Source organism: Mustela putorius, unplaced genomic scaffold (assembly GCF_011764305.1).
Source record: "Mustela putorius furo isolate JIRA1106 unplaced genomic scaffold, ASM1176430v1.1 tig00000508_pilon_pilon_pilon, whole genome shotgun sequence".
NCBI classification, from domain to species: domain Eukaryota; kingdom Metazoa; phylum Chordata; class Mammalia; order Carnivora; family Mustelidae; genus Mustela; species Mustela putorius.
In genome coordinates this window covers 10,397,383-10,420,544 of record NW_025421402.1, presented here as the reverse complement: position 1 = coordinate 10,420,544, position 23,162 = coordinate 10,397,383, and positions in this window count along the sequence as shown.

Sequence of the window (23,162 nt, the reverse complement as noted above, 5' to 3'; positions counted from 1 at the left end):
CTGTGTCCTAGGAGTCAGGCAATATAATTTAACTCAGAGAGCAGAGCTTTCATAAAATCTTATGAGCCAAACCAGTACACTGTGTTCCCCAGAATGCTTCCAGTTGGTAGCCCTTCGCATTTCGTGATAAAACAAAAAAAGCCGGAGGGTCTGGCATCTCCTCTAGGAGACTATTGTGTCGTTCAATGATCTAAGATTTACAACACCAGCAATATATCCTGTGTCATGCTCAGAACATTCCAAGCTCCCTTTTAAGTAAAGTTGGTTCCATTCAGAATATGGGAATTTCAAGACTATTATTGTGACTAGAAAAAGAAAAGGAAAGCTTTTACACAAATTTTTAGCCTACCCTTGAGAGAAATTAAGTCTGACTGCAGACAAAAAAAAAAGTGGGGGGCCTATTCAGGAAGTTCAAAAGTACAATGACCATTTAATTACTCTTAAATTATATTTACATAAGGATTAACATTGGGCCTCCATAGCATCAAATCTTTACTTCATTAACTTTCTAAATATATCTTACAAACTATAACAGAGCTTCAGGATAATATGTAAGTCAGTGAGTAGTCAAGACAATGGTTTTAAAATGTCTCTAACATACCCAGCTTCTCTATTTTTCCGTAAGCTTTATATCTGTTTCTCTTTATTCAGTTAATAAATGGCTATTGAATGCCTACTATATCCCAAGCACTGTGCACGATATTGAAGATATGATAATAAAGAAGATAAATACAGGTTTCTTGCCCTGAGGGAGCTTGCGGTATTTTGGAGACATCGACAAGCAATGAGGCAATTCCAGCGTGCTATGTGCTTTGACAGGGAGGAACAGTTTGCTAAGGGATGACATTCAAAAAAATTAAAAAAAAAAAAAAAAGGCATTTAAGCCAGAATGCAGGAATTAGGGAAGGTTTTCTAGAAGAAGTGATAGCTAAGCTGAATCTTGAGTGGTGAGCCATTGGCCGGATGCAGGAAGGTAGCTGGTTTGGAAAAAAGAGTAATCAGGAGAAAGGGAAGGGGAGAGCTTTACTTTAAAACAAACTGAGGGTTGCTGGGGGGAGGGGGTTTGGGAGAAGGGGGTGGGATTATGGACATTGGGGAGGGTATGTGCTTTGGTGAGTGCTGTGAAGTGTGTAAACCTGGTGATTCACAGACCTGTACCCCTGGGGATAAAAATATATGTTTATAAAAAATAAAAAATTAATAAAAAAAACTATACATGAAGACCAAAAAAAAAATTCAAAATTAAAAAAAATAATAAAATAAAATAAAATAGGCGAGAAACCTGTCTAGATCTAAAGGTTAATGGGAAGGACCCAGCATGGAGGAAGAATATGAAGTTAGAGGAGACAGTATAAATGATTGGACAGGGACTTCATGAAAGCATAACACAGCTGAGGAATGAGCCTGCGGAAGCAAAGATTACACTCTAACGGAAGCACGGAAAGAACAAAAAAATCTGAACAATTTTAAATGTGCAGTGGCTAGAAGCTGAGAGAATTCTAGTAAAGCAGTTTCAAATTTCTAAAATGAACAAAGGTAATAATCAATATTTATTGATTATATTTTAGTCTCAAACTGGGTGATTGGAATTCATCGAAATAAATAAAAACACGTTATTATCAAGTCAGAACTTCCTGTGACACTGATATTTTCCCAGTTTGCAGATGCAAAAACAGTGCCTCTGGAAAGATAGTCTGCTCAACCACTCATAATAAGCAAGTGTCAGAATTTAAGGACACGAATCCAGAATCTCCATTCCCAATGTTTCTTTGCAGTCTCTCCAGGAAAGTGGAAGCAGCAGTTTCCCCCCTGGGTGACTAAGGGAGGAAATGGAGACAAAAAAGTTTGCAATAACCAGAAAAGGATCAGAATTGCCACGAACTTCTCCTATTTTAACTACAAAGGCTGCTAGATAGTGCTAAAATAAGTAGAACTAGATTGGGTCCCTAGTCATTTGGAAATCTCAATTTGCTCAACAGTTCCATCAAGTGTGGATGCGTAAGAAGTAGGCAGCTGAATTGGTACAGGATAGAAATGTTTCCAGGGAGGTGGTGTTTTAGTCCGCTCCGGCTGCTGCAACAAAATATCATAGCCTGGCTGCCCTAACAGAAATTTATCTTCTCACAGTTCTGGAGGATGGGAATCTGAGATCAGGATGCCCACGGGGGCAGAGTCGGGTTAGAACTCTCTTCCTGGATTGCCGCCAGCCAGCCACTTTCTCTCTGTGCTTTCACTTTGGGATGAAAAGAGAGAGCGAGACAGAGAGAGGGAAAGCTCTCTGGTGTCTCTTCTCAGACGGTCACTAATCCCATCATGGCGCCCCACCCTTAGGACCGCATCTAAATTCATTACCTCCCAGAGGCCCCATCTCTAAGTACCCTCCGGCTGGGAGTTTAGGCTTCAAGGGAAGAATTTTAGAGAGGTGAGAGGTTGGGGAGGAAGGGGACACAATAGAAGATATCATCCATTGCAGATGGCAGATAGTTAAATGTGCTATTTAAAAAAATATATTCAAGACCTGAGCCAAAAAAACCCAAAAGGAAGGGGAAAGGAAGTGAAAACCAACCAGGCTTATTGCCGGGGAAAAGTGGGACATCTCTGCTGAGGGGACAGAATATATGTAATGGAAACAGCTCTGTTCAAATAACACAGATGGAAGATGCGATGATTGAATTGACTTTTTAATTTTTAATATCTCCCATATTGATTTTTAGTTAATATCGAAAAATAAATAAAGGTCTGTAGACTCATTTTCTACAGGCGGAAGAGAGCAAGAGAGATTTGAGTATGCTCTGCAAACACACTTGAGGAGAAACTGAAGGGTCAGAAGGAAGTTAGCAACTTCAAGAAAATGAATGGCCAATGAAGTTTCCAGAGAAAGGAAAAGGTGCACTAACAAATTTGCTGAAAGAGGTCATCATGGGCACCCCAGAAAATCCTGCCCCTGTGGCTAGTAAAAGACAAACACAGGTGACTATTTAGAAAAAAAAAAAAATCAAATTCCTACTATATGTAAGATATACTCACTGCACAGAAATCTATCTCACTAGGTAATGAGATTTAACAATTGCAGTGAATGATTGAAATACATTTAAAAAAATAAGAAGTCAGAAATCAATGAAGAAAATTGGATGCACATTAAAATATAATTTTAAATAGTATATTAATTTAACAACTTTTATTTTTTCTGATCCCATTATTTTTTCATCAAATGGAACTCAGAGTGCCATCTTTTGCCCATTCCTTCATAAATTATATTGTCTAAGGAAGTGGATTAGTAGGAAAGGGATAATATTAGTCATTCAAGGGACGCCTGGGTGGCTCAGTTGGTTGGATGACTGCCTTTGGCTCAGGTCATGATCCCGGAACCCCGGGATCGAGTCCCGCATCAGGCTCCCAGCTCCATGGGGAGTCTGCTTCGCTCTCTGACCTTCTCCTTGCTCATGCTCTCTCTCACTGTCTTTCTCTCAAATAAATAAATAAAAATCTTAAAAATATATATATTAGTCATTCAATCACTTAATGGACATTTTTAATCGGCCAAACATAATTTTGTCCAATAAGCTATTTGTTTGACTGAGATTAAGAATACAAAAACTATTGAGGTGCCTGGATGGCTCAGTTGGTTGAGCAAGCATCTGCCTTTGGCTCAGATCATGATCCTGGGCTCTGGGATTGAGCCCCACCTTGGGCTCCCTGCTGATGGGAGTCTGCTTCTCCTTCTCCTTCTGCGTCTCCCCACATCTCCAGCTCATGCTCTCTCTCTCTCATTCTCTCTCAAATAAATAAAATCTTTTTTTAAAAATGGACAAAGTAATCCTGTCACTTAAAGACAACAACTGACAGTATTTAATTGCCAGCCACACAATTTAAGCTTCAAATATGAACTTCAATTAGTTTGCCAGCTTTGCAATATTTACAGACTTTCCTGATGCATTTGGTAGTGGTACCAATGAGATTTCATGATAGTGTACAATGAAATGCAGCAACATTTGGGAGATCTGCGTAATTCGACATGACAGTATTTTCCAAATGTTCAATGTTTCATATTTAAAAATCATGCATGAGTAAAAGCTACATTTAAGTTACATAATAGACCAATGGACAGATCAATGGATTTTAATGAATGAAAATTTATTGATAAAGTTTCATAGTTTCAGATTCTACATTACAACTAGCCTTTAAGAAATTACTTGCTGAGTTTGGGTACAGTATCAAAAAAAACTATTCCCAATTATTTATAAAGACTATTCAAAAATTTCTTTTCTTTTTCAACTACATATATGTGTGTAAACCTGGATTTTTTTCATTTACTTCAACCACAGCAACACATCACAAAAGATAGAATGCAGAAGCAGATATGATAAAGCAACCGTCCTCTGTTAGGCAAGTATCAGAGACATTTGCAAAATGTGAAGCACTGCCACTCTTTTCATGGAAGTTTTATGTAGGAAGTACAGTTATTTCATTAAAAACATGTTATTTATGTTAATATGCAATGATTTTTTAAAGATGTTATTTTTATTATTGTTTAAAATTTAAATACAAGTAGTAGGGTCTTTATGGATGCTGAATAGCCAAAGGAGTGACTGCGTTATTATTTTTTTTAGAGCAACCAGCATCTACCTTTATTTTTTGTCTTGCTCTCATCTTATCAAAGTGACTGGAAGTCTAGGAAATGCTTTTCCCAGAGTTCCCTGTCATCAGGTTTCTGGGTTAGACTGCACTAAGCAGAGGCCACGAAGTCTGAAAGAAGTAAAAGCCATTACTTTTGTCCATTAAGGAGACTCTGTGGCTTCAACAGAAGTGATTCTTTGCAACTTCTTCATAACCCCTGGTAATCATTCATCTGGTGCAGTGGTGAGCTGAGATCTTGAGAGGAAGTTCCCTGTGATTCCTGAAAATTCCTAAACCTTTCGTGGCTTGTGATACAACTGAGTAATAGTGAGTGCTTTCCACAATCACTGCTTCTCCAGCCCTTCCTGTATATTTTTAAGTCACTAGTTCACTGTATTAAATGTCTTCCCACTTGAAATGCCATACTTGTTTTTTTAATTTTCTTTGTTTAAAAGATTTTATTTTAAAGAGAGAGAGAGATCACAAGTAGGCAGAGAGGCAGGCAGAGAGAAGGGGAAGCAGGCTCCCCGCTGAGCAGAGAGCCCGATGCGGAGCTTGATCCCAGAATCCTGAGATCATGACCTGAGCTGAAGGCAGAGGCTCAACCCACTGAGCCACAGGTGCCCTGTTTCTTTAGTTTTTGTTTTTGTTGTTGTTGTTGTTGTTGGTTTTTTTTCTTATCAAACTTTGACTCATACCAATAAATCACTTAAGTCAATCCTGAAAATGTAAGATTTGGCAAAACTTGTTTTAGCCTAACTTTTTAATGAAAATTTGATCAACTGTTATCACACTGAGCAAAATACTTAAACAGACTTTCTAGGATAAGAAATAAGAAAACACTTCAATTTGGGGGAAAGGACATAAAAAAATCCATGGTACCTATACCTTTGATCTCCATGATTTATTCATTCCCTAACTAGAAGCCTCTGAAACACTGCCAGTCTTTTCACCCATTTTACTCATCTGCCCACTCCGCTCCCTTCTGGCATCCATCGGTTTGTTCTCTGTATTTATGGGTTTGTTTCTGCTTTTTGTTCATCTGCTGATTTGTTTTCTTTTTTAGATTCCACATATAAGTGAAATCATACGGTATTTTCTTTCCTTGTCTGACTTACTTCAGTTAGCATAATATCTTCTAGGTTCATCTATGTTGTTGCAAATGGCATGATCGTATTTTTTTTTTTTTTTTAGTAGTTGGGTAATATTCCTGTGTGTGTGTGAGAGAGAGAGAGAGAGAGAGAGAGAGAGAGCTTCTTTATTTATTCACCTATCAATACACACCTGGGTTGCTTCCGTATATTGGTTACTGTAAATAATGCTGCAGTAATCATGTTTTATTCTTTTTGTTTCTGTTCTGAGTCAGTCCACTTTATGGCTTGGTTCTCCTCTGTGGACCAGCTATAGTTCACTGCTGACCCACTTGTCCCCCGGCTGGATTTCATCTTTCTGTGGCAGAAACATCTTATTGCCCTCCAATTACACATTACCATCTTGTCTCTTAAAATAAAAGAACATTAATTTTTACCTAGAAAAATTGCAATCAGCTAAAAGTTTCAGTTTTCCAGTCTTCTTTGTCTCTGGGTACTAGTAAATAAGATCTATAGAAAGTTCTATGTAAATAAAGGTGTTATGTGGAACTTCCAGAAAGCCTCAAGGAAAAGAGAAATATGCTCTTCTTCCTTTTCTCCATGCTCCTGTAGCAACTGCATAGAACCACAAGGATAAAAGCCATACCCTCAGGGTGGCAGGACAGACACGTAGGAGCACAGGTCCTAGATGACCACAGAGTTGGCATACCTGCCTAGATTGCCTTCCCTAGAATTCTATATATGAGAAATAAACACAATTCCCATCATACTTCAGCTTCAGCTATCTTTTTTTTTTTTTTTTTTTTTGACAGATGGAGATCACAAGTAGGCAGAGAGGCTGACAGAGAGAGAGGAGGAAGCAGGCTCCCTGCTGAGCAGAGAGCCCAATGCAGGGGCTCGATCCCAGAACCCTGGGATCATGACCTGAGCTGAAGGCAGAGGCTTTAACCCACTGAGCCACCCAGGTGCCCCCATACTTCAGCTACCTTATTTCAAGTTTCCTGCCGCACAGAACCTGACACAATCCTAACCAAATCCAGCCCTAACCTATAATTCTCAAATTATAAACAACACAGAGCTATTTTGAAAAAAAAAAAAAAAAACTTCCTGCGAACACTTGACAGTAACAGATGGGAATGTACGGGATGGAAATGAAACACTACACTCCGTGGAGGACATCACTGTTTCTAGGTATTTGTTATCACATCTCTGCGGCAGAAGTATTCATCATGGTCCGTGCCTGTCCATAAACCTCCTGCCTTCTATCCCTTTCTTCAGGCTCCCTTCCCTTCTCATTTGACTTGTCTCTTAAATAATCTCTTACTGTGCACACCCAGTAAGTCAAAATGCTTCTTGTTTCTGTTGTCAACAGTTCCTTTCTGTCTTTCTCTCACCCGCCCCATCCAAACCGCAGGCATAGCATCACGTTTCCAAGCATCCCAGCGGTCTTCTCATCTGTAAAAGAACTATCTGTCCCGGAGATAAGTTCAGCAATCCCCTTAGAAAGATGCAACAGCCACAATTAGTTTCTGATCCTATTTTTCTTCCTGTTCCATCATTACTTAAGAAGCAGCAAAAATACAACTGTGAACATTTAATGAAATCAGACACTCTCCCAACAGATTTCAGTGGTTTCTGTGTATCATGAAAAATACCTAGAAAGGCAGAAGCCCAGATGCTGCTGGTGCTCCTGGGACTAATGTGAGAGCAGGAGCCATTTCTTTTAACAGATACACCTCGAGCAATCTGTATTCCCCCCAGTTTCTGCCAGTTCTTGCTGATGCGTGCAGACATTGCCACCCTAAGCCTGCCCTTGCTTACTACATCTGTTATAGGATTTTTCTCTCAAACCCTCATAGGATCCAGCTTCTCTCTTGAGCACAGAATAAAATGTTTGCATGGCTGCTTGCTTGCCATCCCATAGCTTCCATTTCGCACCCATTCTCTGAGAATTTTGCTATATATGGCATAGCCTCCTCAACCCCGATGACTGTATTCTTCAATTTTCACATGGATAATTAAATCAAGACTCCCACTTGACAATTTCCTTACCTCTTCATCTCCATTGTTTTTCATCTCCACTCTACCTCTGATATGATAAGCATATTTAAATTTGTCATCAACTAATATTTCACCTCTGAGATCTTAAATTCTAATTTTCTTTTTTTTTTAAAGATTTTATTTATTTAATTGAGAGAGAAAGAGTGAGAGAGAGAGCATGAGAGGGGAGAAGGTCAGAGGGACAAGCAGACACCCTGATGAGCAGGGAGCCCAACGCGGGACTTGATCTCAGGACTCCAGGATCATGACCTGAGCCAAAGGCAGTCGCTTCACCAGCTGAGAGACCCAGGCGCCCTTAGACTTAAATATTCTATCGCCAACAATTTTTGACATCCATCTTTCTCCCGCTCAGTCCCATCACAACTACTTTTAAGCCTTCTGAGAGAATTCTGGGAAGAGAAGGCAGAGCAAAAGATTCTTTGCCCCTCTTCATCTTAGGAACTAGCCAAAAACAACAAGGAGAAAAACGGAAAAGACCACTTCATCTTCAATAAACACTAATGAAAGTCCGTAACCCTGGAGGAAAATAAATTTTAAAAAGCTTCAAAGTGCAATGAAAATTAGACCAAAGCATTGAAAGTTTGGATGAAATTGCAGTAGAATCCAGGCAGTGGGCTCTGAGTTGTGTTCACCCTGATTGCGTCACAACTTCAGGGACAAACAGTGTGCCCTCCCACCCCTACCCCCCCCCTTAGAACAGCGAGGTGCTGGTGTGGGGTGGGCCATGGGAGCCCCTCTGATGCTTTTGTGTTTCAAAGGAGAGGCCAGGAAGGTGGAATGGAAAGAAGAAATCTATAGAATACCTGTCTTTGAAAAGGGCGTGACAGCATAGAGATTAAAATAGGGTAATGCACAGCCCTAACGCTTCTGATCTTAGACCGCTGGAAAAGAAGACAAGATCTCAGCACGCCTGTGTGTGTACATGTAGACAAACACATGGATGAATGCATGTGTTTCTGCGAGCACGTGCGCGCGCACACACACACACACACACACACACCATATCATACTAAAACAGAAACGTATTGGACTTTCCACAGCCATAGAGGGCCTTTCTGCTATCCTAGAACACAGGAGATGGAGAAAACATTTGGAGAAAGTCGTCTGAATTTCAATAAACTGCTACCCCACCCTCCTCTCCCATTGCCTCTTCCAATCCTTCAGAAATGCTCATTTTCCAGGATAGACAATACTAAGAATAATAAGGGGGGGGGGGAAGCCTAAGAAAAGAAGGAGGATGTGGAGAGGAATACACGAACAAAATACAGATACAAGTCATTTGTCGAAAACCAAACACAGACAACAAAACAGGTGATTACCACTTGCAATCCTGACTCTCTGCATTGGCCTCTTTGAATAGTGTTCTTTGCATTCTCAGCACTGAGCAGAGTGGCTTGCACATAATAAATATTTCAACCAGATTTGATGAGTAAATAAGAGATGTTCTGAAGCAGCATTTCGGATATTATTGGTCTCCATTTGAAAATGATTTGTGGTAATTGGGCCTTCCTGGATTTCCTGAAATGAAACAAATATGTGTAGTTTTCATACTAAGTTTAATCAAGGCAGGTCCTTTTGAAAATCTAATTAAATTAAATATTTGTTGAGTCATCACTATATACAGCTCATTCTGCTAGTTTCCACCAGAGGTTTGAAAATGAGACCTTGAGGGGTGCCTGAGTGGCTCAGTGGGTTAAAGCCTCTGTCTTTGGCTCAGGTCATGATCCCAGGGTCCTAGGATCAAGCACCACATTGGGCTCTCTGCTCAGCAGGGAGTCTGTTTCCTGCCCCCACCCCACCCCCCACCCCACCTGCCTCTCTGCCTACTTGTGATCTCTGTCTGTCAAATAAATAAAATCCTAAAAGAAAAGAAAAAAAAAAGGAGAATGAGACCTCAAGTAGTTGAATATCTACTATTTAATTAATTAAAATTTTAAATTAAGAAAATAAGTTTTTTAATTGGTCTAGGGAAGTAAAAATGTTATTTTCTCCCCACCATCCCATTCCAGAATCTATTCTAACAGTAAAACCATTGCTATCATCCCAGTATAGTATAGACTGAACAGGTAGATAATACAAACTGTTCTAAATAGTGCAAGAGAACTGGATTTCTTTATATTTAATAATATACAGTCATAGTTATTGGGACTTCATACATTTATTTACTCATTGTACAAGCATTTGTAAAATGCCTTGAGAGTTCCTAAAACTTACTACATTCAAAGCACAGGTGATATTTGATTATAATGCATTTTTATTTGTTTATAAATAAGGGGATTTTCATACCAGACATGGTATGAAATAATAAAGGGGGTTTGGAGACTGGTTTTTGGTGCTACATGTAAGGAACTTAGAAGTTGCCATGCCATACTAACAACATGTGAAAATATGAACCGACTTAAAAATCAACAGCTCTTTTTGGGTCCGTGAGAGAGATTAGGACACAGGGCAAATCACTGCACCCAAGACTGAAGAGACAAAAGTTAAATAGGGAGGCAAGGCAGAAGCACAAGAGCTGAAACAATGGGAACTAGTGCTGGGGCAGGAGACCCTGCACGTTCATTAACAAATTGCAGGAGACTCAATGGGAACAAGTCTAAGAGTTAAAAACTCCCATTTACACAGTCATAGGGGACTCCCTCCTCCACTTGTGACATTTACCTCCAGGAACTCAACCAGGTTCCCATAGTAAATATCAGAGAAAACTCTCCTTGGGCCTCCAGTTGGGGGAAGGGAACGGGAGCCATCTTGAAATATACCAGAGCACTCCACTCCCTTCCTAACAAGCCCTGCCCTCAGGGCAAACTAGTTAATCAGTGCCTAATCTGATGGGGAGGAGGGGTATTATCAGAGTCTAACTGACCTAAGGGAAGGAAATACCCAACTCCAGGCCTCTAGACATTCTGTCCACAGAAAAGGGGAGGAAAAAAACTGAGAAATTCTTGTGAATTTTATAGTCTAAAAGCATAGTCTCACTTAAAAGCTGAGATCTAATCACAGGACTATAGAATGATTCCTGTCCCCTCACACCTCACCATCACATAGCTAAAGGCCTATTTACAACAGGTCCGTGTACCCCGCACACCAAGTATAACAAAAGGCAAAAAAAAAAAAAAAAAAAAAGCACAATTTGAAAAGGCAGAGCAAACATCAGAGCCAGACATGGCAGGGATGTTGAAATTATCAGACTGGGAATTTAAAACAACTAGGATTAATATGCAAAGGGCTCTAATGATTAAAATAGCCATCATTCAAGAATAGATGGGTATTGTAAGCAGAGAGAGAGAACTCCTACAGAAGAACCAAAAAGAAGTGCTAAACATTAAACATACTGTAATTGAAATGAAGAAGGCCTTCAGTGGGTTTATAAGTAGACTGGACATACAGAAGGACAAAATCTCTGAGTTTGCAGTTATTTCAGTAGAAACCTTCAAAACTGAAAAGCAAAGAGAAGACTTTCTGAAGAAAATAGAACAGAATATCCAAGGACTGTGGGACAACTACAAAAGGTTTAACATATGGATAACAGTAACACCAGAAGAAGAAGAAAGAAAAAGAAACAGAAAAAAAAAAAATTGAAACAATAATGACTGAGAGTTTCCCCAAAGTAAAGTCAGACACCTACCCACAAACAAAAAAATCTTAGAGAATACCATGCAGGATAAAAATCTATACCTATGAATATCATTGCTAAACTACAAAAAAATCAAAGATAAAAAGTCTTGAAAGAAAGCAGAAAACAATGAGACCTTACCTGTAGAGGAACAAAGATAAGAATTATATCTAACATCGCCTTCTAAACCAGGCAAGCATGAAGAAAGTGGACTGAAATAAAGTGTGGAGAGAAAAAAACCACCAACCTAGGATTCTGTATGCTGCAACATTATCCTTCAAAGGTGAGGAGATATAAAGACTTTCTCAAATAAACAAAAATTGATGGAATTTGTTGCCAGTAGACGTGCCTTGCAAGAAATGTCAAAAGAAATTCTTTGGAAAGAAGGAAAATAATATAGGTTAGAAACTCATATCTACATAAAGAAAGGAGAGCACTGAAGAAAGAATAAGTGAAGACAAAACAAAACAAATTCTCTTATTCTTAATTGATCTAACAGATAACAGTTTGTTCAAAATGATAGCAACAAAGTATCAATTGCATACCCTTATGTATGTCTTGTGTACATACATGTTTCTAAATGTTCATGTGTAAGTGAAATGAATAATAGCAATGATACAAGAGGCAGAGGGGAAGAATTAGGACTGTTTTGTTATTATTATAAGGTATTCACACTGTCTTATGAAGTGGTATATCATTACTCAGAAGTAGAGTTGGATTGGGTGACTGGGTGGCTCAGCCGGTTAGGTGTCCAACTCTTGATTTTTGCTCAGGTCAACATCTCAGGGTCTTGAGATCCAGCCCGAGCCCCATATAGACTCTGTGCTCAGCACAAAGTCTGCTTGAGACTCTCTGTCTCCCTCTGCCCCTGCCCCTCATTCAAGTGCATTCTAAATAAATAAATATTTTTTTAAAAAAGAAGACTTGGATTAATTATAAATGTATATTGAGAACCCTAAAACAACCACTGAAAAAAATTTACAAGAGCTGTAACTGATACATGAAGAAAAGAAAGAAAATAAACTTTCATAGAATGTTCAACTAAAATCAGAGAAGGCAGTAAAAGAGTGGAACAAAAAATAGGAACAAATAACAAGAGCAACAAATAGCAAACAAATAGAAAATGGTAACAACAAAGAAAAAGGTAGTTATTAGTCAAACTGTATCAGGTAAAAAGTAGTTCTTACATTGTTAGTGTTTAGTTTATTAAGAAAAAGGTCAAGGAATGGCTAAAAATAACATGTCCCCACATATTTACCATATAATCTCCTTTCTCTTCAGCTTATTTGAGTGCCAAAGAAATAGGACTTATGAAAATATAAAGAATAAGGCCTATTTAAAAATCAGTTTTAACAAAAGGAACACTAGTCCTTTTGATTATTCAGAATCTCCTAAAGTATGTTATTTGAAGATGTCTTCCCACATATAAAGGGCAGTTCACAAGAAAGGGCTTACATGGTCAAATCAGTTTTGGATTTGTTGCATTCTATTAATTCCTTAAATACACATGAGCAGACCAAAAAGTCTGAAAAGTCCCATGGTAAAGAAAGTTTAGTTAGTCAAGTATTTCCCAAGTTTTGGAAAATGTGAGCAAACTTTGGCAAAGAATGTGACCTCGTAACTCAAAATTTTTTTAAATTTTGAAAGGTGATTGAGCAGAATTAGCTTAGGATGAATATGATCCGTGTCTACACCCACAGTCTCTGTCATTTCTGCCTCTTTTATACAAAAGGCCCAGCCCCTCCCTATGTGTACACGTCAGTTGCCATCTCCTTTTACTTTGTCAAGGACTTGATCCCTACATCATCTATTTTCTAGTGATGCTTTTCTCTATTAAGATGTTGATCCATTCATTACAAAAACGTTCTTTTATAACTCCCATTTTGGAAAAAGAATTACTTGAAAATGTCAAGTTGACACCTATTTCATTATTCCCTATTACAGTAAAATTCTTGGAAATTTTTATTTTCAATATTCCGTCTTCACTCTTCAACCTCTTCTAATCTGGCTTTCCTCCACATCACACTACTGACAACGTTCTTGTCGAGCTCTCACAATTCCGTGCTGCCAAACTCTGTAGATGCTTTTCCATTCTTAGTTCACATGGAACATTCCATAAAACTAGCCACTCCTTCCTTGAAGCACTATCCTTTAATTCTGCAGCATCATACTCTTCTGTTTTTCACCGTATCTCATCTCTGACATCTTTGATGACTTTACAGCAACCCCCTGATCTAAAAAGTTATAATTCCCAGGTTCAGATCAAGTTTTGTTTCTCTAGCCTCTTAGAACACTTCGTTCATTTCCACAGCTTTAAATAACACATATGCTTAGTTTATAATTGCCAAATGTATAGCTCTAGCTGCTAATTCTATTCTGAGTGCTAATTTTTATAGCTAGCTGCCGATTGACATTTCAGCATATATACCACATGCGTCTCCAATGGTGTGGTATAGAAAACTTGCTTTCCTACTCCATCCCGACTTCTAATTCTGTATTACCTCTTGCAGTAAAGGGCACCTCCCTCCACCTAGTTACTCAAGACATAGGACAGAGCCTTCCTCATTCTGTCCTTTATCCCTCACATCTAAGTCTTTAACACGACCCATCAATTTTTCCCTCCGATATTTGTCTTGAATCTGTCCACTTCACTCCATCTCCATTTCTACCATCTGAGTTCAAGCCAGCATCTTCTCTTGCCTGACCTATTGCAATAGCTTCCTAGAGGATCTCTTTGTTTAGCCTCCTGCTCCTTTCCAATCAATAACCCCTCGTAGCAGTGACTTTTTAAAAATGTAAATCCGGTTGAATCAGTCCACATCCCACTGCTCAAAATCCTTCAATGGCTTCCCAGTGAACTCGGAGTAAAGTGCAGTGGACAAGATCTGGTTCATGTAGGCCTTGTCTTGGTCCATTTGCCCCATTTCTCACCTGTATTGGCTATTCTGGTTTCTGTCCTCTTCCTATAAGCATGCCCAGTTCTTCCCCTCTTGCTCTTTTTTCTAACTGCATTGCTCTTTCCCAATTTTCCATAAAGCTCACTTTTTTTTCATATATTAACTCAAATGGCAATTCTAAGAGTCCATCCCTGCGAATCCTATCTAAAGTTGCCAGCACTCTCACGAGATTCTATCACACTTCCAAGTGTCTTTCTGAGCTGCAAAGGATCTGTGTTGATTGTGTTTATTATAAGGGGGTGATGGTGAGTTAAACTGGGTAAGACTTAGTATCATTTGCCTTCTCTCCACACAGGCCCCACCCACATTCCTGAAGACCGAGCTCTTTTACATCTATTTGACCACTGCGATCCTGATGCCCAAAGCAATTGTGACACAAAACAGCTGAATTAATAAACAAATAAAGACTCATAAAATGTGTGATTATTTTTCAGTATCCCCTAAAGGTATCCCATTGAATTTCAATGGAAAGTGGGTCTAGGGAGGTCAGTCCACTTTTGAACAAGAAAACCTAATTAAAAGTGCAATGTGGAGCTTCTAAGGTATCCCTCGCATACTTGAGGTTTAAGCATGAAAATAATTCATTGCCAATTTTTGCAAGCAATTTCAGGTAAAAGAAATACCTCATTGAATCCATATCTCCTTTTCAAACTGCAGTTCCCAATATCTTCAAGTAAAAAAAAATCCTAGACTCCAAAAATCCATTCCTCTCTGCTAGGTTTTTTCAATGCAGATCTTCCTTTCACTAAAATGTAATTTAGACTTTGGCCACTTGGAGGCACTTTTGCTCTTTTATAGGTACTCCTTAAAAATGCCAGGTGCCTTTCAAAAAGCAAGAATTAATTTCCCTAAAAACGTTACGTTCTTAATTCTGACATTTTTAACTCTCCAACTCCTACAATTCAAATGAGCTGTTTCTAATCCATGAAACTGACATTACTAACTCATGGCATAATCTTATTCGACTTGCCGTTACAACTCTCTTCTGTCAGCTTTCTCATTAAGAGATCACAGCACTCTCCGTTTTAGGCTAATTCACAGCTAGGGCAAGTATTAGAATCATGCCAGAGAATTTTCAAAAAGTGCATTTCTGAGCCCCACTCTATCTATTCAGATCCAACTCCCAGGGGTGTAGCATTAGGTTATAAGTTTTTAAAAAGCTCTCTGAGTGCTTCTAATACACTCTTGAATGAGAACAAAGCCCAATATTGTCATCCTGCCATATATATTTCAGATACACGTGTGTGAATGTATATTATATATAAATTCAGATACATATATCTGAAAAAACTGCCTTGAAGAGACAAAAATCGGGATATCCTTAGGAATCTCCATAGGAAGCATGGGCATTTCTTTGAAGCAGAGTCAGCAAAAGACTGCCCTCAAAGGTCACCGCCCAAATTCTTCAGCCACAACTATCTGCCGTCACTACACATCCTTTGTCAAGGTTCTCTTTCCCAAAGTGAGAAATCAGACTGGCCTGATGGGGATCCATAGCCACCTCTGAAGCTGGAGAACCATGCCTGGTGAACACGTGGATGGAGTGGTGGCTTGGCGAGTCCAGCGGACAGACAGGAATAGCATCTGTTTCTTGCCATCTTCTGTCTATACTGCACCATATTCCCTCTGCTCTGAGTAGGTAAATATGCCATCTGCATTCCTATTCCAGTAACAACAATGCCATTAGCTCCCTTTGTCGGGCAAGCTTCTAAGTATTAGTGAACATATAGTTGTTTTTCCTGCAAGAGCGTAAGCAGGAGAGCTGTATTTTGATTGTGCGTCTTTTTATCCCATGCCTCGGAAGTCGACTCAACTCAAGAAACAACAGAAGAGCGTCATCTTCAATTCATTTCTCTTTGAATCTGGGTTTCATCCTGACAAAAGTGTGAGGAAAAAGTGTGTGTGTGTGTGTGTGTGTGTGTGTGTGTGTAGGTTCCATGTTTTTCTAACACAGAAGTAATAATGACATCGTGCAATCATACCAAGATAGTGGGATGTGCTGTGCTTTGGAATAAAAGTGACAGGGGTGCCTGGGTGGCTCAGTGGGTTAAGCCTTTGCCTTCCACTTGGGTCATGATCCCAGCGTCTTAGGATTGAGCCCCACATGGGGCTCTCTGCTCAGCGGAGAACCTGCCTCCTCTTCTTTCTCTCTCTGCCTACTTGTGATTTCTGTCTGTCAAATAGATAAATAAAATCTTAAAAAGAAAAAAACAATAAAACATTAGCTATTGTATGTATATTTGTCAATTCTGTTGCTTCAGCACAATATCTGAGTTTCCTTACCTGTAAAATGAACACTATGCAGCAAGCAGTTCCAGAAGTGGAACTGCTTGCTGCATAGATAAAAGATGATGTGTGAAAACTGCTTAGCACAGTGAGTAACTGCTCAATAAATTTCATCTTTAGTTATTATTCTTAGTTATTGCCATTGTTATTTTTGTTATTTTTATCAATGTATAAATCATTTTGCTATTAGCCTTTTAGCTTAGGATTAAGATAAAAATCTTACACACTTTACAACACTCTCTGTAACAGCACTGAGCAGGTGTATGCTAATGTCTACACCACCGACATTGATACTAGATTTCTAAATCTGGTAATACGTTACACAGAGAGCCAGGGTAAACTTAAAGATAGTAATAATCGTGTCTCAAAATTGAATCACTTGATTCTTCCCTACTGGATCCTTTTCTGGACTTTGCTCTTCAACCACTAGAGGGAAGACAAGTACAGTGAAAAATCAGTATTAGGCCCGCAGTACTTTCTTGGTTTGCTCTTTGAATGTGGGTAGAAGCTGTGTTTTTCAAACATGTTGGCTTCTAGCAACCAAGGAAGAGGGTAGAATATATATGTTTAATACCTAAAGTCACAAATTTCAGTTAAAATACCATGTGTTTATTTTAACTTCATGGGTTCAGAGAATTAATAACAACAATAATAACAATAATAATAATAACACAATAATGTTACATTATGTTATTATGTTATAATAATATTAAGTATAATATAACATAATAAATGTTATATTATATATTATATTATATAACATTTATTATGTTACTATTATCTTATCATAACATAATGTTATATTAAAAATAATAATAACAATAATAACAACTCAACGACAGATGCATAATTCTTTTTTAGTTTAGAAGAGAATTAAACAGTCTATGAGTCATTAGAACGGAGGCAGAAGCACACCGTGGTATCATAGTGAAAATACCATGAGCCTAGGGTTCCATAAAAGAGCCATTTTACCCATTAGGTGCTGTCGGCACGGTACTGGGTTTATGAATTTTCCAAGATACAAGGAAAATATGTGAGATTGTAAAAAAAAAAAAATTGACTCTCAACCTTGAAATTCAAGCTGCTTTTTAATTTATACATACACACATGCACACAAGTTAACAAACCAAACATAGGACAACAAAAATCTGCTGGAATTTAAACTGAATATCACTAATAAGTCTTTTTAAAATTGCCATCTTTACAAAGCTAAATCTTACAATCCATGAATTTGATATTGTTTGGGTTTCCTTTAATTCCTAAAAGATGTTTTATAATTTTCTACATAGAGTTCTTGCACATATTTAGAGTTAGGCATTTGGATTTTTTATACTCCTTTAAATAGTATCTTGTTCTTAAATTTTAATTTCTAACTGTTATTGGTATATATTCATACAATTATTTCTATACCCTGGCTGTAATCAGTAAGCTTGCCAAATTCTTTACTTAGTTGATACTAATTATGTGTAAAATCTCCTGAATTTTCTGTACATAGGATTATATCTTCTGCAAACAATGTCAATTTCATTTCCTATTTTGCTAATATTATTTTTTTTTCCTTTTCTTACTGCATTGCTGGGGACCTCCAGTATACTAGCAAATGAAGCAGTGACAGTAACATGCTAGCTTTGTTCCTGATGTGAATGGAGAAGTTTTTCATCTTTCACCATTATATATAATATTTGCTAAAGGTTTAACAATTTTATTAATCTTTTTAATATAGCAACTTAGACTTTATTAATCCCTGTGTGTTTCCTCTATTCAATTAATCTTTTCCTGCTAATCTATGGTGTTCTTCTTTTTATCTTCTTTGGATTTAATTTGCTGGGGGGTGTTTTCTAATTCTAACATTGAAATGAAAGCATCATTCATTTTTAGACTCTTTAAATACATGTATATAGGACTTTCCTTTTTAAAAAATTTTTTAACATTTTATTTTTAAGTAATCTCTACACCCAAAGTGGAGTCCCAGCTCACAAGCCCAAGATCAAGAGTCACGTGTTCCACCAACTGAGACAGCCAAGCCCCCCAATTAGGAATTTCACCATAAATTTCCAATAAGTATGGAAAGTCAGTTGGAAATAATCAATTTTAATTATTCAAACTGATTTCCCCAGCATCTTCTTTCTGAAATTAAATTCTTTAGTAGTTTTTTATAATATTGTGTAGATTAAAATCATTCTTCTAAGTCCATAGATCTTGCCTTTCCTAATTCTATATGGCTATTCTCTTCTTTAGTGTATGATATTCCAACTCAAAACACACTTGATTCACTTGCTACAACTCTTACTTTGGAACACTCCATGGCATGGCCAAGTCTGGAGCCAACCCTGCTCCACAGAAGGTAGAACACTTGATCCTCTGTTACCTTCTGAAATCCCATCCTGTCTATGAAACCTTTCCTCACTATTGTGGTTTTGTTTTAGGGGTTTGTTTTGTATTTCTATGTGTCCTACTCTAGGAAAGATCAGGATTCTGAATGTTTTAAAGAAGTTAATTCCAATCAATTCCTCCTTGATTATCAGGTTTGTAAGGTAATATGAACCATGATTTCCATTTACAATAATGCCAATTTTGCTTTAATTTTGAGGCTCTGTTATTTGGACCCTGTTGAACAGTGAGATGAATTTTCTATTAATGCTAACTTTTCCACCACAGAAGCCAAAACCAGATGAAGTAAAATGGTAACTCTCATACAAAATGGCAGATATATTATTTGGAGTATGGCACGTCCACAGCAACTTTTTAGCTTGTGAAACATTTACCTTGGTTTTGTTTCATGGTGACAGCCGGGCACTGACCTGGCCAGTCCTGTTGAAAACGCATGCTTAAGATCACGGTGCAGACAGGATGTGAGACGGTGAATGAGTCAGCACACACCCACAAACTCCTTTAAGAAAACAACTACTGGCATTCTGAGCTGGTATTAATCATCACAGTAGATGGAAAGCCTATAAAAAGCGACTTCTTTCAGATGCCAGCAGAGAACAGGTTACCAAAGAACTGTAATGGCCAAAACTTTTGACGGAATGATTAAAGGGGAACGCACTTAGTACAACTCTAAATAAGGAGAATTATCCATAGCTGGTAGTTTCTGGAAGCCATAATTCCTTGGGAACAACCCAAATCTTTGGTTTCAATGGAATTTATCCAAGTATCTTTCTTCCAAACTTAACTGTTGTCAAAAAATCACAGAACCTTTCTCATGGTTTCTAAGGCAGATGAATATCATCATCCCCTGATTGCCCAACATTTTCTGGAGTAAACCAGTCATCATATATTCTTTGGCGACGAGAACTGCCCTGCCCAAGTTATAGGCGTTTAACACATACACAGACCATCCCTTACTTATCCTGGTTTTTGACTTTACAATGGTACAGAAGTTATATGAATTCGGTAGAGACAATACATCAAATTTAGAATCTTTATCTTTTTCCAGGCTCATGAAATGTGATAGATACTTTCTCACAATGCCGGGCAGCAGCGCCAAGTCCCACCCAACCCCCAGTCAGCTACACAATCATAAGAGTCAACAACCAATACACTTATAACCGTTCGGTTTTTCACTTTCAGTACAGGATCCAATAATTTTCATGAGATGTTCAACGCATTATTATAAAATAGTTTTTGTGTTAGTTGGTTTTGCTCAACTGTAGAAAAATGGAATTGTCTGCACACATTTAAGGTAGGTTAATCTAAGCTATGATGTTTGGTGGGTTAAGTGTATTAAATGCATTTTCGACTTACAATGGGTTTATTGAGATGTAACCACATGGTAAATCCAAGAAAATCTTTCAATAAATTGGTATTGAGTTATACATTTTATAACAAATTAATCTATGCTATTACATGAACGGTTAAAAAACAAAAGTGAGGGATGCCTGGGTGGCTCAGTTGGTTACACCGCTGCCTTTAGCTCAGGTCATGATCCCGGGGTCCTAGGATAGAGTCTTGCATTGGGCTCCTTGCTCAGTGGGGAACCTGCTTCTCTTGCTGCCTCTGCCTGCCGCTCTGTCTGTTCGTGTGTGCTCTCTCTCTCTCTCTCTCACTCTCTCTCTCTCTCTGACCAATAAATAAATAAATAAATAAGTGAGATATTCACAAGAAAATATTTTATAATGGTGGTAAAGGTTAGAACCCTTTTAAAAGACTACTTGTAAAAAATAAATAAATAAAAGACTACTTGTGCTACATGAGATTATCACTCAAGGTAAAAAAAAAAATTATTGGGCTACCTGGGTGGCTCATTTGGTTGAACATCCAACTCTTGATTTCAGTTCAGATCATCATCTCGGGTTCTTGAGCCCTACGTTGGCCTCTGCACTCAGAGGGAATCTGCTTGAGATTCTCTCTCTCTCCTTCTGCTCCTACTCTCTCTCTCTCTCTCAAAAATCAATAAATAAATCTTTAAAAAAAATATTGGCACATAGTTATCCAGAGCAGTTATTTTCTATAATGAGATCACACGACGTTAACAAATTTCTTAGTGATAATTATAAAGCAAATACTTCTACAATAATGATCACCACAAACTCAGAATGATCTAATCATGAGGCCATTTACAACATCTATTCAATGTATAGCAAGTATATAAAAGAAGTTGAAAACAAAAAATTGTGAATACCCAAATGTTAATAGACATTTTATTTTCCTTCTTTTTATTTTGAAAACCTTGGAATCAACAGAAAAGTAAAAACAGTAAAAGTCACATTCATATGCCCTTTGTCTGGATTCCTTAATGTTAACTTTTTGCTGTATTTATTTCTCTTGTAATATGGGAGGTGGGGGATGTTCTGAAACATTTGAGAATTCCTTGCAGATATCGTGACATTTCTTCCCTAAGCACCTTAGTGGACGTCTTCTAAGAACAAAGGTCTTCTGCTACGTCACAATACAATTAATTCACTCAGGAACTATGACACGAAGACAATGCCATTATCTAATAGACAGTCTAGTTTCAAATTTTCCCAATTATCAAATGTCCTTTGCTGCTCATTTGTCATTTATTTTTCCTCTCTAGGTTACAATCAAGGATCTCACGTTGCAGTTAATTGTCATGTCTCTTTAATCTGGGAGAGCTCCCCAACCATTTTTGTTGTTTATGATATTGATATATTTTTTAAGATTCAAACAAGTTGTTTTCCAGAATGTTCTACAATTTGAGTTTTTCAAATGATTAGGTTCAGTTTAAACACTCTGAACACGAGTGCTATATAGATAAAATTGTGTCCTTTTCCGTGCATCAACAATTGCTATCAGTTTCTCCCATCGTACTTTTGTGCCCTACAGTCAACCTTTGCTATTACTCATCTCCTGAACCACCCAGGGGCTATTTTCTCCTGGCCTCTGCTAACACAGTCTTCCTTTAAGGAAAGCTTTCTCTACCGCATCGATAAGGCTGCCAGGAGCTGCACCAAATTATCAATGACCTGGAGATGAGGGACGCCATAATCCCCATCTTCACCGACAAACAGGACCTGCCTGATGCCATGAATCCCCACGAGATCCAGGAGAAACTGAACCTGACCTGGATTCGGGACAGGAACTGATATGTGTAACTCTCCTGTGTCACCTCAGGGGATGGACTCTATGAGGGGCTCACATGGTTAACCTGTAGCTATAAATCTCCACTTATCCCCCAGAAGGAGAGAAATCAAAAACAAATTCATAGGATTATTGTCACCATCATCTTTTTTTTTTAATTTAAATTAATTTTTTTTCAGTGTTCTAAAACTCATTGTTTATGCACCGCACCCAGTGCTCCATGCAATACGTGCCCTCCATAATACCCACCACCAGGCTCACCTAAACCTGCACCCCTCGCCCCTCCCAAACCCTCAGTTTGTTTCTCAGAGCCCAGTCTCTCATGGTTCGTCTCCCCTCCGATTTCCCCCAACTCACTTCTCCTCTCCATCTCCCAATGTCTTCCAAGTTATTCCTTATGCTCCACAAGTCAGTGAAACCATAACCATCACCTCTTTCAATGGCCACTTTCTCTTCTTTTGAATTTGAACTCTGGAGTTAGTGTTGCACAGTTGGGGGGTGGGGGTTTAGGGGTTTCCTTTTTTTGTTTCTCTCTTTTCTTTTTCTTTTTTCCTCTCTTTTTCTTTTTGCTTTGCGTTACAATGCTCTGATCTGACAATTGACATGAACACAAAGTGCTAGATGCACTTATTGACTTCCAGCAAATGGGATGGGGGAAATATAGCAGTTTTTGGTAAAGTCCTTTATAATAATGGTTTGATTTTTTTAATTTTGAGACAATCTTTTTTGCAACAACACAACAATTTGTGCTGTTTTGCTGCAACACAAGCAGCCCAAGAGGAAGAGGGAGAGGCAGACTCCCCGAGGAGCAGAGAGCCAGATGCGGGGCTCGATCCCAGGACTCTGGTATCATGACTTGAGCCAAAAGCAGACCCTTAACGACTGGGCCACCCAGGAGCCCCTATTTTTCTTTTTTAAGCAAACATTTTCAGTTTACTAGATGAAACGACTTGCAACATGGTCTGCATGAATGCGAGATAAGCCATCTACAGC